The sequence below is a fragment of the Myotis myotis genome, unplaced genomic scaffold, assembly GCF_014108235.1.
Source record: "Myotis myotis isolate mMyoMyo1 unplaced genomic scaffold, mMyoMyo1.p scaffold_m19_p_17, whole genome shotgun sequence".
In the NCBI taxonomy this organism is placed as follows: Eukaryota; Metazoa; Chordata; class Mammalia; order Chiroptera; family Vespertilionidae; genus Myotis; species Myotis myotis.
Genome location: NW_023416321.1, coordinates 32,712,584 through 32,730,939, shown reverse-complemented (window position 1 = coordinate 32,730,939; position 18,356 = coordinate 32,712,584). Strand labels below are relative to the sequence as shown.

The window sequence follows — 18,356 nt, the reverse complement described above, 5'->3', positions numbered from 1 at the left end:
GTTCACTGAAACATTTGGTTGTCATTAATGCTTTATGTCCCCACATTTATATCAAAAAAATTCACACACAAATGAAAATGGAAAAACTGCCAATATCCGATTTCTGCCCCCTACTTTCAACTTGCAATCATATGCTTAGGTACCTTTTGACCCCATGGAAAAAAAACACCTAACGTTCAGAACTACCAATAACAGGAAAAGAGAAACTTTTTTTCTTTTTAAAGAATGAAATGTTTTCCACCATAGTGGATTCTTAAGCACGTTCTCCACGTATGCGGCGTGCTAGCTGGATGTGTTTTGGCGTAATTGTTACACGTTTGGCATGTATAGCACACAGGTTGGTATCTTCAAAAAGGCCAACCAGATAGGCCTCACTTGCCTCCTGCAAAGGACCAATAGCTGCACTTTGGAAGCGCAGATCTGTTTTGAAGTCCTGAGCAATTTCTCGCATCAGACGCAGGAAGGGAAGTTTGCGAATCAGAAGTTCAGTGGACTTCTGATAACGTCTAATTTCACGAAGTGCCACTGTACGGCCCGATGAGGTTTCTTCACCCCTCCAGTAGAGGGCGCACTCTTTCGAGTGGCTTTGGTAGCCAGTTTCTTCCTCAGTGCTTTACCACCACCAGTAGATTTGCAGGCAGTCTGCTTTGTACAAGCCATGGTATAGAGCAGTGATGGCGAACCTATGACACGCGTGTCAGAGGTGACACACGGACTCATTTTTTTGGTTGATTTTTCTTTGTTAAATGGTATTTAAATACATAAAATAAATATCAACAATGTAAGTCTTTGTTTTACTATGGTTGCAAAACTCAAAAAATTTCTATATGTGACATGGCACCAGAGTTAAGTTAGGGTTTTTCAAAATGCTGATGCGCCGAGCTCAAAAGGTTCCCCATCACTGGTATAGAGACCTCTTTACTTACCCCCCTTCTCCTTCGGCTGGAGCCCGGGGAGTTGGAGGCAGCACAGGCATCTGCCATGTGGTCTTAAACAACTTGCATAACTTCTCTGGGCCTCAATTTTCTAATCAATCAGATGAAGATTTGGACAGCACCTTCCTCGTTGAGTAATTGTGAGAACATCAAGGGAGAAAATGAATAGAAATGTCCTTGAATAGCACCCAAGATCTCATTTGGTAGCTCTTGTTAAATAATTGGAAGGTAATACTAAAGTATCCCCTTATGGAACTTTCTGTAGGATTTTATTATTATAATTTATTTAACTAGTTCCCTGGTAATGAACATCCGGAGATAATAGTGATTAAGTGTATTTGACTTTGGAGTTAAGCAGAACTGGGTTTGAATCCCATGTCTACCACTTCTTATTAGAATGACCTTGGGGAAGTGATTTACCTCTTTGATCGTCAGTTTCTTCATCTACATAATGGAAATCATAAACCTATAGTTGATCTCCATTACTTACAGATTCTGTTTTTATGAACTTGCCTACTTGCTAAAATTTTTTTTTAATATATTTCTTTATTGATTTCAGAGAGGAAGGGAGAAGGAGAGAGGGATAGAAACATCAATGATAGGAGAGAATCATTGATTGGTTGTCTCCTGCACACCTCCTACTGGGGGACAAGCCCGCAACACAGCCATGTGCCCTTGGCCAGAATCGAACCTGGGACCCTTCAGTCCGAAGGCCGACGCTCTATCCACTAAGCCAAGCCGGCTAGGGCACTAAAATTTCTTTGTAATCCCCAAGTTGATGCTCATGGTGCTTTTGTGCATGTGCACAGACACGTGCAGCACGTGAAACACTTGAGTTGCCCAGTTTGTACTTTCCCAGTTGAGGTTGAACAAAGCAACACTTTGCCTTTTTGTTTCAGCTCTCATACTGTAAACACGATGGTGGTCTATTTAGTAGCACTTTTATTTTTATTTTTCAATTTTGTGCTTTCTGTTGGTGATTGTACTATTTAAAATAGCTACCAAGCATATTGCCGAAGTGCTGCGTGCTGTTCATGAGTGCAAGAAGGCTGCCATGGAGAAAAGAGGGAGAAAATACACGTGCGAGATAAGCTTCAAGCAGGCATGAGTTATACCAGTAGTGCTGCTGACCATGATGAGTTCAAGGTTTAGGAATCAACAATGTATATTACATATGGTGTCTTTAAGCAAAAACACATAAATCAAAGTTAAGTATTGGTTAGTTTATTGAAATATCATGACTAGAAGTTCACAGGAACCTAACCCTGTATTTCCCACAGAAGCAATTGCTTGTGATTCGTTATTTCAGCATTTAGTACCATGTTATGAATATAGCTACCATAAACAATGACTACTGACTGTACCTCATAAGGTTGTTATAGAGGGGCTTAACTAAACGATTGCATGCAAGTGTTCAGCTTTGTGCCTTGCACCTGGGAGTTAGGGCCAGTGCAGGGTGAGAATGGGATGAAACTCTAGATATTCTTGGCAGTTTGATTCTGACCCTTATCTAAGTACCACTTGATTCAAAGCAGGAGTATATTTTACTGAAAGCCATGAAGACCTAGAAGCTTCACAACAAAACTCTCAGGCTAAGCCACAGGATTCTCCCCCAGAAAGCTTCAGATAAACCATTTCCTTGCAAATAACAGATTACTTTTACAAAAATAGATGACCTAGCTCATGATCATAATTAACCTTCTGGAATGAAATGCAAACTGCAAATGAGTGATATAGTTCTCTTTTCACTTTTCTAAACTAGCAGGGAGTTCCTACTTCTTTTCCTCCTCATGGGCATTTTTGATAGTAAAAATGCCACATTTTGTTGATTATTACATTATACATATATCCTCATGTAACATCATAAAAAGGGCAAGTATTTACAAGAGGTTCAAAAGGAAAATCCATAATTTTCATTTCAAAGATACTGAAACAAGGCCCAGTGATCAAGTTAAACAGCTAAGTGACAGACCTGAGGGAGACCTGTCTGCTCCCACCTGTGCATTTATTACTGCATTGGTCTCTGTTTTGACTTGGATGAGGAACAGTGGAGTCTAGACAGGCTTTTCCATAAGAGATTGCACTGGTGATCTTTGTTTTATCCTATATAAGCAGCTGGCTTATGGGGGAGGGGGTGTGGCTGAAGAGCAGATTTTTAAAAATATATATTTTATTGATTTTTTACAGAGAGGAAGGGAGAGGGATAGAGAGTTAGAAACATCGATGAGAGAGAAACATCGATCTGCTTCCTGCACACCCCCCACTGGGGATGTGCCCACAGCCAAGGTACATGCCCTTAACTGGAATAGAACCTGGGACCTTTCAGTCGCAGGCCGACGCTCTATCCACTGAGCCAAACCGGTTAGGGCTGCAGAGCAGATTTTTGTGGATGACCTGCTGCTCTCCCATACCGCTGGCAGTATTGGAATAAATACTAATATATGATTCACCCCGTCTCTGCTGAATTGGCTCAAGTAGTGACAGGCAGCCTGGACCCTTTGATTGTCTGGTTACACTATCTCTGAGCCCTTTCGCATGCTGTTCCATCTGTTTACACAGCTCTCCCACTCTACCCACCATCCAAACCTCTACTATTGTCCTGGGCCTCACCTACTAATGGCACATGATCTTGGTCAGGAAGCATCCTCTGAAGCTGCAGGCCTGGCCAAGTGCCTCTCCCTGGTACTTCGAAAGCACTTCGAAAGTGCCCATCAATAAATGAGTGGCAAAAAATAAAAAATAAAAAAATAAAAAAATTGCACCGGTCTTCTTTCAATTAGCCCAAAGCTCCACGCTTTTTTTTTTCTTCCCCTCTTCCTGGAATACTCTTCTTCATCCCTTCTCCAATTCTTACTCATCTTTTGGGTTCTAGCTATGTCACTTACTCAAAGAGGTCATGTCTGACCACTCCCTTTTCCTTCCCTAAAACATCCCTTCCCCAATTTTTCTGTAACAATCTGTACTTTCCTCCATAGCACTCATCACAATGTTCAGTTAAATGTCTATTTGCGTATGCATTTGTCTTCTCCATGAGGTTCTTGGCCCTATGTAAGCAGGGGCCCAATCTGTTTTGTTCTCTACTGTAAATCCATTGCTTAGCACAATGCTATATGCATTATAGGCCCTTAAATAAATGTTAATTGCAAGAATAAATGAGTGAATGAAATGTTGTTTATCACACACTACTCTGGTGAAGGATAGCTTGGGGTGAAAATGGATGTTGCTGACAATATTTTAATGATTGGTATTTGGTTTCATCATCCTCTACTCCCTCATTCCCACCCCACCCCCAATCTCTACCCTTACCATGGAGCAGCATTTGTCTAGCATATTTAATCTCCTAGTGTCAGACCTAGTCTCTGTGAATTTGGAGAGTGGTTTTTGGAACAGATACACTTACCAGGACTCATTCAATTTGTAGGATTTTAGGCTTAAAAATTCTTACTGAAATAAAGTTTGACTTTATATCATTTTGGAATAACTCCAGGCATTCACCATTCAATGTGAATGATTCAATATTATTCTGGAATAAGTCCAAGGAATTCACCATTCATAGGAAGAGACATTTGTTTTGTTTTGCTGAAACTGAACTCCAGCTATAAGAAAGACACTGCTGAATTTATAAATAATTTTGTGCATTTTAGGTATCTAAGAATGGATATGTTTTTGTAGTTTTATAATATATACTAGAGGCCAGGTGCACAAAACTCGTGCACTGGGGGGTGGGGGTGGGGGTTGTCCCTCAGCTCAGCCTGCACCTCTCCAATCTGGAACCCCTCAGGGGATGTCTGACTGCCAGTTTAGGCCTGATCCCACAGGGACTGGGCTTCTGCTTGCCAGCCTGATCACCCCTAACCACTCCCCTGCCAGTCTGGTCGACACCTAACTGCTCCCCTGTTGGCCCGGTTGCCCCCAACTGCCCTCCCCTGCAGGCCTGATCACCCCTAACTGCCCTCCCTCCCCTGAAGGCCCAGTCTCCCCCAATTGCCCTCCCCTGAAGGCCTGGTCCCCCCCAACTGCCCTCCCCTGAAGGCCTGGTCCCTCCCAACTGCCCTCCCCTGCTGGTCTGATTGCCCACAACTGCCCTCCCCTGCCGACCATCTTGTGAACACATGGGGGCGGCCATCTTATGTGAAGATGTGACAGTCAATTTGCATATTGCCTTTTTATTATATAGGATATTTTTCTACTTGTATTGATATCTTACAAACTTTTTACTATATATTTTAATTTTTATTAATAATTTTTTCCTAATTGTAAAACAAGCATAGTCTTCGTAGAAATTCTAGAAAATAAAGAAAAGCATGAAGGAGAAGCAAGAAGTATAGAGAAATAAAAGAAAAATCAGTCAAAATTTCACCACCTAGAGATAACCATTGTTAGCACTTTGGCATAATTTCTCTCATCCTTAGGGACATACACTCATATATAACATATATAACATGTATATGTTAATATGATAAGTGTCTGTCCAGGTAATGACATCACGTAGCAATGCCTGGCTTCCTCTTCCTAGCAATGACTAGCCTCCTTGCAGTTTCCTTAGCCCAGGAACATGACTTGCTTCATAGCCAGGTAGAAACATTTTGCACTTTTTTTAAAAAAATATTTTATTGATTTTTCACAGAGAGGAAGGGAGAGAGATAGAGAGCTAGAAACATCAATTAGAGAGAAACATCGATCAGCTGCCTCCCGCACACCCCCTACTGGGGATGTGCCCGCAACCCAGGTACATGCCCTTGACCAGAATCAAACCTGGGACCTTTCAGTTCGCAGGCTGACACTCTATCCACTGAGCCAAACCGGTTTCAGTGAAACATTTCACACTTTAATCAAATGTCTGTAAAGCGTTTTCCCGTGCCTCATCTCACTTGATCCTCACAGAAGTCTTGGAGTAGGTAGAGAGGAGATTCGGTGGAATCTATTTTCTTTTCATTAGCCGGAAAACGGAGATTTAGAAAGCTTAGAAACTTGACCCAACTGAAAAGAAGTAAGAAATGGTGGACCTTGAAAATGGTTTCAGGTTTTCTCACTGCGCAGATCTTTTTATATCAAACACTGCTGCGTATCTTTTTATGCCATGACTTTCTTCTTTATTCCTAAGTTCTTATTCAGCAGTATATGTATAAGCAGTTATTTCAGAAAAGATAACCTGGATGGTGTCATTTTTAGTCTCCTTTATATCCTAGTACTTATTTCTGAGGCCTTCACAACCACATGACAACTTGGCTGAGTATAGAATTCTTAAGCTATAAGCATCCTCAGAATTCTGTAGGATATACTTTATTGACTTATGTTTTACAGGGTTGCATAATCCTGAGGCCAGTTTGAATTTAGTTCCTTTGGAGATACTACTCTGTTTTGTTATTTTTCCCTGTCTGAATTCTCTTTATTTATTTATTTTATTTGTTTGTTTATTTAATTGATTTTTTTTTTTAGAGAAAGAGTGAGGAAGGGGGAGGAAGAAGAGAGAGAGAGAGAGAGAGAGAGAGAGAGAGAGAGAGAGAGAGAGAAACATCAACTTGTTCCACTTATTTATGTATTTATTGGTTGCTTATATGTGCCCTGACTGGGAATCAAACCCACAACCTTGGTGTATCAGGACAATGCTCTAACCAACTGAACTACCCGGCCAGGGCCCGGTCTAAATTCTTGAAGGCTTTTTTTTTTTTTCCTTGAAATATTAAAAAAATTTCACCTGGCTAGTCTAGATGTTGGTTTCTTTTCATTCATTTTGTCAGAAGGCTTAAGTGTTATGAGAATTGTTTAATTATTACTTCTACTACTGCCCTGTTTTCCCCTTCTGAGATTCTACTGTATTCAGTCAATTTACTCAACAAATATTCATTAAGCAACTATTCTATGCTGGGTACTATCTTAGGTATTGGGGACATATCATTAGGGAATATAAATGCTTACATTTTTGTTGATCGGATTTTCTGACTTTGCTTTATATATCATTTACTTTTGTTCTGATTTTTCAAGGGACCACATCCTTTGGGCTACAGAATCTTTTCACAGTCCAGTGGTTTTTCTTCCTTTGTTCATCTTAACATAGAGGGATATGTGCATGTCCAGCTTTGTTTAATACTTAAGTAGGAATTACAGTGGATTCTATTAGAGATTAAAAGATTGAAAATGAGCCCTAACCGGTTTGGCTCAGTGGATAGAGCGTCAGCCTGCAGACTTAAGGGTCCCAGGTTCCATTCCAGTCAAGGGCATATACCTTGGTTGTGGGCACAACCCCAGCAGGGGGCAGCTGATCAATGTTTCTCATCGATGTTTCTAACCCTATATCCCTCTCCTTTCCTCTCTGTAAAAAATCAATAAAATATATTTTTTAAAAAAGATTGAAAATGATATAAGTGTATGTCCTGACTATCTCTCCATCTGCCCTAGCCTAGTCTTCAACCCAAGTAAGCAGATGCTCATGGAATTCCCTCACGGTGATAACATATTTTCCAGAAGTAGAGTCTTGAACTGCCCCTTCCTTCTAACTGAGCTCCTCTACATTTGAACCAGCAGAAACTCCTCAAAGTTTCTGGTATGTGGAAGTTTTTCCCTCTGTGTTTATTCCTTTGATCTCTTCTATGTGGATTTAGAAGCTTGTTCTCACAAAGCCATTTTATTTAAAAACCACAAAATAATATTTTTTTTCTATGTTAAGAGGATTAGAAAAATGCTCAAGACTCATAATTATATGTAATTTTGAAATTTTTCATAAAGGGTCTCAAACCCTCGGGAAGCTACATGGCCTTATGGGAATCAGGAGAATGAAGGCTGATTGTGACACATAATTTCACTGTAGCTTCGAACAAACTATTTGAACTCCAGGTTCTCTAATCTCAGATCTTCTTATGTGGAAACTCTTTGAACTGTTCAAAGATAGACACTAAGGAAATCTGAAGACTTTTTGTTATTGTTTGAATGCTATTATAGCTATGAGCACTTTCAAGCTAGGCCAAAGTGTGACTGCTTGAGGCATATAGCAAATGAGGGCTAGTTGCTGGGAAGCCCAGATATGCAAAGCAGTCCTGAGGGATAGCCTTGAAGGGACATAGCTTTGCACACTGTCATACGGGGTAAGGTCCAAGAGAGTGGTAATGGGACCCACTTTTTTGTTAGGTCAAATGACTATGCCAGACTTACCTGAAATTAGTTGTCCTCTCCTATTCATGAAAATGAAAGCCTTAACACATAACTTTTGTACTTCTGGCCAAGATAGGCAGCAGATGTTGTCTATCTTTGTGGGATGTTTTGAAAGTGTGCAAAAAATAATCTGTACGCTTATCTCGGAAGCTTATAGAAAATATCTTGTTGCCCTAGGCAAAACTTAGGCAAAACTTTCCAGGTCCTCCCCCTTCATACTCTTCATCTGTCCTGTATTTTACAATTCAATTTCTTTATGAAATTCCTGTAAGGCTCAATATGAAATTTTCCTAATGGTGGGGAAAAATAATCTTTACTAAGGTCCATGACACTGCAGCTGTTTCTGCACTATGGAGATAAATGGCTCTCTATGTCATTAGTCTCATACAAGTGACTTTTTAAAGTGATGGACATGAAATAGAGGGATAAGAATTTCCTCCTTCTGCATAATGTTGTGCAAATGCATCACGCTTGTAACAATAGGCCAAACAGAAAAGGGCACCTTAATTTGTTCTACAACTGGTTATCACATGCTGTGTGCCACACATTGCTTTAGGAGCTAGCTATATATCAGTAAACAAAACACAATACCTGCTCCCACGTAGCTTCAAATCTAGTGGGGAAGACTAACCAAATATATTAATTAGGATAAGATGTTATGAAGGAAATGTATAGGCTATAATAAGTGCATGTAAGAGTAGAAGAGATTATTTATATGGGGCAGGAAGGAACAGAGTCTTGGAAGTGACATTTACATTAAGTTTTAGGATGAGAAGGAACCGGCTACAGGAAGAGCTAGAGGAATTACGGCAGAAGAAACAGGATGTGCTAAGGAATTAGGCAGGTGAAGAGTTGTGCTACTAAAAGAAATGCTGGTCCTAGCCGGTTTGGCTCAGTGAATAGTGTCGGCCTGCGGGGAAAAAGGGTCCCGGGTTTCATTCTGGCCAAGGGCACATACCTCAGTTGCAGGCTCCTTTGTAGCCTGGGCCCTGGTCTGGTGCGTGCAGGAGGCAACCAATCAATGTGTTTCTCTCACATTGATATTTCTCTCTCTCTCTAAAAATCAATGGGAAAATGTATTCGAGTGAGGAAGAAAGAAAGAGAGAGAGAGAGAGAGAGAGAGAGAGAGAGAGAGAGAGAGAGAGAGGAAGGAAGGAAGGAAGGAAGGAAGGAAGGAAGGAAGGAAGGAAGGAAGGAAGGAAGAAAGAAAGAAAGGAAGAAAGAAAAGAAGGAAGAAATGCTGAAGAAAATTAGGAGGAGTTTGTATGTGGTTTGAAGAGAAAATTGGTAATTTATCTTTGGAACTTGTTACGTTTGGAGTACTGATTAGATTCTTGTTATTTCTAGTGGTGACTGGGCAGAATGTATAAGCCCCCTTCATAATGTTAACACCTTATTTATATTTTATTATATGATTCAATCTTATGATATTTCTGAATTTTCAGAATAGAACATTCCTAATCATGCCTGAGTTGGACTTTGGAATAAGAGAAAACTCTACTAAAATCCATAACACTGCATCTGTTTCTGAATTATGGAAATAAATGGTTCTCTATGTCACCAGTCTTAGACGAGTGGCTATTTCTTTTTGTAACGGACATGAGATGAAGAAAGAATAATTTGTCCATTGTTGAACAAACAATCTTTACTGGCAGCACACAAGCTGAGGAGGATGCAATGATACTACACATACATTGAGCATCTACCATGTGGCAGGCACTGTGCTGGGCTCTGGGAATAACTCAGAGAAAAAAACAGTCAAGACTTGGAGCTTACAGACTAATAAGGTAGGTGAGAAAATTTAACCTACAAATAACTGCAAATGGTGGCAAGTTTTATGAAAGAAACAAATACAGGGAATAAGTGGGGGAAGATACTTTGTATAGATAGGGAAATCTTCCTTGAGTAGGTGACATTTACTTAAGCTGATTTCTAAAGAATGAGGAGTCAGTCACAGTTAGGGCGGGGGGCGGGGGGGGCTGGCCATCGATGAACCACCCAATTGTTTTATGTGGTATTTGGCCCTGAAAAGTTAAGGCAGGCTGAACTGCTCATATTGGAATATTTAGAAGTGGCACAGTGAGGAGGGGAGGTGTTGGAAGTGGTCTGCCTCATGGGAGTATTTTATCACTGGCATTGGTGGTTGTGTTTTTTTTAAATATATTTTTATTGATTTCAGAAAGGAAGGGAGAGGGAGAGTGAGATAGAAGCATCAATAATGAGAAAGAATCATTGATCAGCTGCCTCCTGTACGCCTCCTACAGGAGATAGAGCCTGCAACCCGGGCATGTGCCCTTGACCAGAATTGAACCTGGGACCCTTCAGTCTGAAGGCCGATGCTTTATCCACTGAGCCAAACCAGTTAGGGCTATTACTGGCATTGTTTAAAATTGCCAACACATGGTCATAATAAAAGGCAGAGTGACATTTAGTCAATTTTACTATTATTTTAAACTTCTTTATAGACAAAGCCCCATCATGGACTAAATAGTGTCCCCTCAGAAGATGTTCACATCTTAATCCCTGAAACCTGTGAATATTACCTCACATGGTAAAAGAGTAAACATTACCTTATGTGAAAAGATGTGATTAAGGATTTTGAGCGTGTGTATCAGATTATCTTTAAGTAAGCTGAATGCAGATATTAGACTGAGAAATTAAATTACCCAGTTCTTAAGGTAAGTACGTATATATTTTAATAGAGTTATTAGTGTAGAATTTGATGCTATGTTGGGAAAAATGTTTTTTACATTCAAGTTTGCTGACACCCAAGTAAGTTCACCTAGGTTAAGTTACCTGCCTGGCCCATGTGGGCATTTTATAGAGCCATTCTTATTGTACAAGGAGGCCTCCTGGCAGTTCAGGTAAGCCCTTTAAGATGAGACTACAGCCCTGAACCTGGTCACAAATGTAGGTTCAGTCACTGACCAGCATTAGGGACACCGAATTTTACTAACCAAAATCACAAGTTTGGCAAGTGACAAAATGCAAGTGTTTAAAAATATTCAATCTATCTATATACATAAAACCCTAAGAGATCGTTACAACCGAATGACTGTAACGACTGGTTGACCAGTTGTTATGATGTGCACTGACCACCAGGGGGCAGACGCTCAATGCAGGAGGTGCCCCCTGGTGGTCAGTGCGCTCCCACAGGGGGAGCACCACTTAGCCAGAAGCGGGGCTCATGGTTGGTGAGTGCAGCTGCTGTGGTGGGAGCCTCTCCCAATTCTGCAGCATGGCACCCGGCCCAGCTCTGGCTCCTCCCTGGCCGCCTGCTGCTTGGTGCATTGCTACATACCTCAGGGGATGTCCAACTGCCAGTTTAGGCCTGATCCCTGAGGGGTCCTGGATTGCAAGAGGGCACAGGCCAGGCTGAGGGACTCCCTCCTTCTCCCCCCCCCTCCCCCTCGCACCGGGCCTCTAGTAGTTTAATAAAATACATATTAAGAATTTATGTGTACTTTCTCTCCTTATAGAGAAGTCATACATAATGCAAGATTATATTCAGACTATAGTTAGGTGATGACATCAGAGCAAGCAGAATAAGTTTGATGAATGCTTTTATACTAGGCAGCCTCTGAGATAAGCTTTAATGATTCCTTCCGTGAGTGTATAGTATTCATACCCTCCTGTGATCCTCTCCCAATTGTGTGTAGGTTGGACTCACTTACGTAGCAGAAGTGTTGGGGAGTTGCTTCTGAGATTATGTTACAAAAGGACTGTGTCTTCATCTTGAGTGCTCCCTCCTGTTCACTCTGAGGGAAGATAATTGCTATGTTGTGGACTGTCCTATGGAGAGGCCTCTCTTCAACAGCCAGTGAGGAACTGAGGCCCTCCGTCCAACACCTCTCAAGGAACTGAATCCTACCAACAACCACATGCGTGAGCTTGAAAACAGATGCCCCAGCAATCTCATGAGACACCTTGAACCAGAGGCACCCAGCTAAGCAGCACCAGGATTTCTGACCCTCAGACACTGTGATACAATAAATGTTTGTTGTTGTACATCTGAAACTAATATAAAATAATATTGAATGTCAATTGTAATTGAAAAAGAAGTTTATTGTTTTAAGGCCCTGAGTTTTGGGGGTAAATTGCTACACAGCAATCAATAATACAATACCAATCACATAACTTTTGAAATACTGTACTAATTTAAAAACAATAAATGAGAATAAGAAGAGAAATAAAATTAATATGTTGCAGTTTTCATAGTTACACTATTTTCTTATCACTTCTTAAACATTCTAATCACACGGACTAGATTCTCTTTAGTTCATTTTATCCCGCTTATGTTGAATCTTACTGGTTTGATTCTCACGGAGTGACCTTTTATCCAACTTCTGGATGCATCTAACTATAGACTCCAATATACCTGCATATACATACTGACAACTAAATATTTATTGATTCATTCATACACAAATTCATTTTGTCAACTGAATGGCATGTTAATTTCCTTGGTCTTTTTTGTCATTAATGTTTACAGGATAATTGGATGTTGAATTTATTCATTGTTTTAAAAAATTATCTTGCCGAAACCGGTTTGGCTCAGTGGATAGAGCGTCGGCCTGCGGACTGAAAGGTCCCGGGTTTGATTCTGGTCAAGGGCATGTACCTGGGTTGCGGGCACATCCCCAGTGGGGGGTGTGCAGGAGGTGGCTGATCAATGTTTCTCTCTCATCGATGTTTCTGACTCTCTATCTCTCTCCCTTCCTCTCTGTAAAAAATCAATAAAATATATTTTAAAAAAATAAAAAATAAAATAAAATAAAAAATTATCTTTATTGTTGAAAGAAATACAAATGTACCCTTCCCCCTCCCCCATTGGCCCCTTCCAGTCTTCCCCCTCCTCCTGTCAGAATTGTTTCATTTTGAAAAAATACTTTTTTTACAAAAGGAATAAATTATTCAATGTACAACATTTAGAGAAAATAGAGAAGCCAAAAAAACCCCACTAAAAGTCAAATTTGAACTTGCTACTCAGAAAGAACTGCTATTTGAGACTGAATACACTATTGTTTTTATTTATTTATTTATTTACTTACTTATTGTTTTTATTTTACTTACTTATTTTTATTGATTTTTGAGAGAGAGGAAGGAAAAGGGAGAAAAACATCGATGTGAGAGAGAAACATCAGTCAAGTACCTCCTGGGGATCAAACCCACAATCTGGGTATGTGCCCAGACCGGGAATAGAACCCAAGACCCTTCAGTGTACAGAGCGAGGCTCCAACCAACTTTGCCACACCAGCCAGGGCTGTTTTTATTTTTTAAACATTACAAATAAGACTTTTTACTTGTCACCATTAAAAGTCTGAATTTTAAACAGATTCTTGAACCGGTAGCTCATATTCATCAGCTCATTCAAATTTAGCACCTATCTCATCCCCAATCGCTTTTCCAGAACTGCTACCTTCACCATAAAGCTGAGTGTTCTCAATTCATAGGCTTTCTCAGCGTATTTTTCCTAATGAAGACATCATGGAACAGATAAATAGATTGATAAGTCTTTTCTATGAGTCTTCTAATGCTTTCTAGAATCACTTTATTTATTTGCAATCAATTTAATGTCCACTTTTTTCAAGTCATTTGTCTGGTCATGGTTTCCATTTTCTTCAGGATTGGTGGACCTGTTGGTGCTTAAGAGCGCTTCCGAATCTGATTATTGTGGGGTTTTTTTTAGTAAAACCAACACAGAATAAACAAAGCGAATAACCATCAATAGTCTTGACAACAACATGAGCTTCAGTCCTGGTCTGCCATTTTCTGACCGTGGAGCACATTTTGTCTCCATGCTGTGAAAGTTAATCAGGCAGTTTTTGCCCTGAGCATTCTCGGTATTTAACTTGAATTTTCTAAATGCAACTTCATTCTGCAAATCAACAAGACTCACTTCCAAAACATGACCCTTGAGGTCATCACATGCAATTTTGATTCCTTGAGTTCTAGTGACTAGTGTTTTCCCAATATTTTTATATTTACCATAGTTGGTGTTTTCACATCATATCAATCTTTTATAATTGGATTAACCACTTTTCTTCTTGGCAACCTTTTCACCATCTCTCATAAGGTGCTTGTTCTTGCCAACAGCCATGGTGCTGCTCAGAGAGCCAAAAGGCTATTTGCCTATCCTTTTCAAAATTGGGAAAACACTCTATTCTTGGATAACTTGATAACTAACTTCTCTAGAACTCGGTTTCCTTAATGAAATTTTATATCAGGAAGTTTAGTTTTGTATATGTAATATTTAAAAATTTAGTATCACTAATATTTACAGTATTTAAAAAATTGATTGCCCTAACCGGTTTGGCTCAGTGGATAGAGTGTCGGCCTGCAGACTGAAGGGTCCCAGGTTCGATTCTGGTCAAGGGCATGTACCTTGGTTGCTGGCACATCCCTTGTAGGGTGTGTGCAGGAGGCAGCTGATCGATGTTTCTAACTTTCTATCCCTCTCCCTTCCTTTCTGTAAAAAATTCAATAAAATACATTAAAAAATTTCAGAGAGAGAGAAAGAGAGAGACATCAATTTGTTGTTCCATTTATTTATGCATTCATTGGTTGATTCTTGTATGTACCCTGACCAGGGATGGAACCAAAAACGTTGGGACAGCATTCTAACCAACTGAGCTACCCGGCCAGGGCAGTATCACTAATATTTAATATTTAGTACCACTTACTGATATTGTACAACTTTATTTAGATTATCTTATTTAAATTTCACCACATCTTGTGTGTTAGGCACTAATATTACTTCCATTTTTCAAAGGAGTAAAGCAGGGCTTAGAGAGGTTAAATAATGTGCCCAAACAAGGTTACAAAGCTAAGCAGTTTCAGTACAGATTCTGTCTGGTGACAAAACTTAACCACTCAGCTATAGTTTCTCCCTCAATTTCCCCCCCCCCATAATACTTTTCTTAAAAGCAAATTGTCACTTTTGAAAACTTTCATATTTAGAAAAGTCATCATACTCCAGTTATTAGAAGACTAACCTAATTTACCCATACCTCTATTCAATTCCTTTGAAAGTTTTTTTGAAGTTAGTGTCTCTAGGCAAAAATATTAACATCTGAAGGAAATACACATGAATAAAATTCTTTCCCTGCTGAAATGAAACAGTGGATGTTACCAGTGATTTGCCTCATTTTGAAACTGGAATTGTCATCAGAAAGCTGATTTCTATCTATAGAAAGCTACATAATACTGTTTCTGATGATAATTTCTATAAAGTTATAATCATTGCAGTTGAAAAACTAGATTTTTCGCAGCTAAATTTCTTGCTATTGTATAGTTTTATTATAATGAAATAAAGGAGTAGTCTGGGAATGAAGAGCAGAGATATGATCATGGGATGTTAGAGTAGGAAGAGATTTGGAGGTCATTTTGCCCACTCCCCGTATGTTAGAGAAAAGAAAACTGAGGTCCAGACAGTTAAATATTTTTTTTAATATATTTTTTATTGATTAAGATATTACATATGTGTCCTTGTCCCCACGTTACCCTCTACCCCCCCCCCCCCCCGCTCATGCCCTCACCCACTCCCCCCCCCCCCGTTGTCCGTGTCCATTGGTTAGGCCTATATGCTTGCATATAAGTCCTTTGGTTGATCTTTCCCCCTTACCCCTACCCTCCCCTACCTTCCCTCCAAGGCCCGACAGTCCAATCAATGCCTCTCCGTCTCTGGATCAGTCCTTGTTCATCAGTTTATGTTGTTCATTATATTCCACAAATGAGTGAGATCCTGTGGTATTTATCCGCTCTCCAGTTCCATCCATGCTGTGGCAAATGGTAAGAGTTCCTTTTTCTTCTTCCTCTTCTTAAAGAATACCTTTCAGCATTTCATATAATGCTGGTTTGGTGGTGATGAACTCCTTTAGCTTTTTCTTATCCGTGAAGCTCTTTATCTGACCTTCTATTCTGAATGATAGCTTTGCTGGATAAAGTAATCTTGGTTGCAGGTTCTTGCTATTCATCACTTTGAATATTTCTTGCCAGTCTCTTCTGGCCTGCATGGTTTCTGTTGAGAAATCAGCTGACAGTCGTATGGGTACTCCCTTGTAGGTAACTGACTGTCTTTCTCAGTTAAATATTTCTGTATCTTCTAACATGTCATAGTACACAAATGTAAGATTAAAGGTGTGTGAAAAGTGTTTTTCATTTGATAATTAAGACAAATATATTTTTAACTAAGTTCCAAAACTGTACCAATAAGAGAAATGGAGTTTTAAAAAATTCAAGTAACCAAAAACATAATATGTGGTCCATAAAAAATGCCTAATAAATACTTGTGAATGAAAAAATGAATAAAAATATTTTATTGCTTTTAGGCTTCAAGTTGCCTCATAGTCCTTGAATTCATATTTTATAAGCAATCATAATATATACGTATAATTTACTTTGCTTTTGGCACATGAGTTATAGGGTCAACATTTTTCCATGTTGTTATAAAATATGACTATAATCTTTTAAAGTACCTATTGAAGTTATAACACTTCTGAATCAGATCACAAATGACTGTTAACAGGGGTAAATCGAGGTTTGGGGGACTCTTACTGAGGAAAAAAATTACAAAAGTGTTACTTGAAAACATTTTAGGAATATATCCTAAGAAGTTGGAAATACCAATCAGAAAGAATATATGCACCCCTATGTTCATAGCAGCACAATTTACAATAGTTAAGATTTGGAAACTGCCCAAGTGCCCATCAGCAGATGAGTGGATAAAACAACTGTGGTACATCTACACAATGGAATACTACGCAGTTATTTTTTTTTTAAAAAAAGAACTCTTACATTTGCAACAGCATGGATGGACCTGGAGAGTATTATGCTAAGCAAAATAAGCCAGTCAGGGAAAGATTAAGTAGCACAAAATCTCACTCACATGTGGAATCTAATGAACAAAATAGATCCAGAGACATGGAAGCATGAAACAAACTGTCCAACCTCAGAGGGAAGGTGGGGGAGGGTGGATGGGTAGCAAGAGACCAACCAAAGAACTTGCATACATATATGCATAACCCATGGGCATAGACAATAGGGTGGTGAAGGCCTGGAGTGGGGGACGAGGTAGAAGAGGTCAACGGAGGAAAAAGGGAGACATGTGTAATACTTTCAACAATAAAGATTAAAAAAAAAAAAGAAATGGAAAAATTTTTTACACAATAATGAAAAAATATCTAGGTCTTTCAAAAGGCCATTTCTAGAGCCCCTCCAGGTTCTTGGAGGGTCCTGTGCATTTAGGAGCCCTGAATCTTCAATAGCTTCACAGTACATCTGCCTCTGTTAATAACCAGATACTATCTTCATGGTGGTTATGATATAGCTTGAATGTTTTTTAGAGGTCTACTAAAATTTTAGAAAAGTACATCACACTTCAATAGTGTTAGAAATTCTTTCTATCCAACCGACCTGGAATCTTTTTCAGGCCCCATATAAATTTGGTGGCTTTTAAATTATAAGCCACCTAACTTCTTCAGGCCTCAAATTATTCATCTGTCGAATGGGCTTAATAGCCATCTCAAAGAATAATAAATGAAGACAAAGATAAAATACTTGCTGTAATTCTGGACAAAGAGTAAATAAATGCTCAATAAGTATTCACTATTATGATTACAGCAATAGTTAAAACATTAACCTACCATATATAGGAACCTCCTAACTCCCCATTATAACTTCCCACATTGACTGTAGGTGTAAAATGATTTTCAAAGCATTGTGCAGATTCAATTTTTTATTTTAATTTTTTAAAAATAATGTTATTCTGCCCCTAGCTGGTTTGGCTCAGTGGATAGAGCGTCGATCTGCGGACTCAAGGGTCCCAGGTTCAATTCCAGTCAAGGGCATATACCTTGGTTGCAGGCACATCCCCAGTAGGGAGTGTGCAGGAGGCAGCTGATCGATGTTTCTCTCTCATCGATGTTTCTAACTCTCTATTCCTCTCCCTTTCTCTCTGTAAAAAAATCAATAAGATATATTTAAAAAAATGTTATTCTGAAAGGTAATACTTACCTAGAACAGAACATTTGGCAAATAGAGGAGAAGAAAAAAGCACCCATAATTTCACCAGACTCATGTTATATTTCCATGTTGCATTTTTTCCTTTATGCAGATTTAATTTTATCAAAATATGCTTAAAGTAAGTAGACCCAATTATTCTCTTCTCACAGAGGTTTGATATTATGGCATTATTATTTTTAAATACATGGCAAATCTCAAAAATGTTTTATATAAAACTATTTTAGAAAAACAGATGAAACAGTACACATT

The 18,356-nt window shown here is 39.2% G+C and overlaps 1 pseudogene; it reads right to left on the bottom strand.

The window, feature by feature from the left end:
- Positions 1-250: 250 nt before the first annotated feature.
- LOC118671758 lies at positions 251-663 on the bottom strand (annotated as a pseudogene).
- Positions 664-18,356: the final 17,693 nt, after the last annotated feature.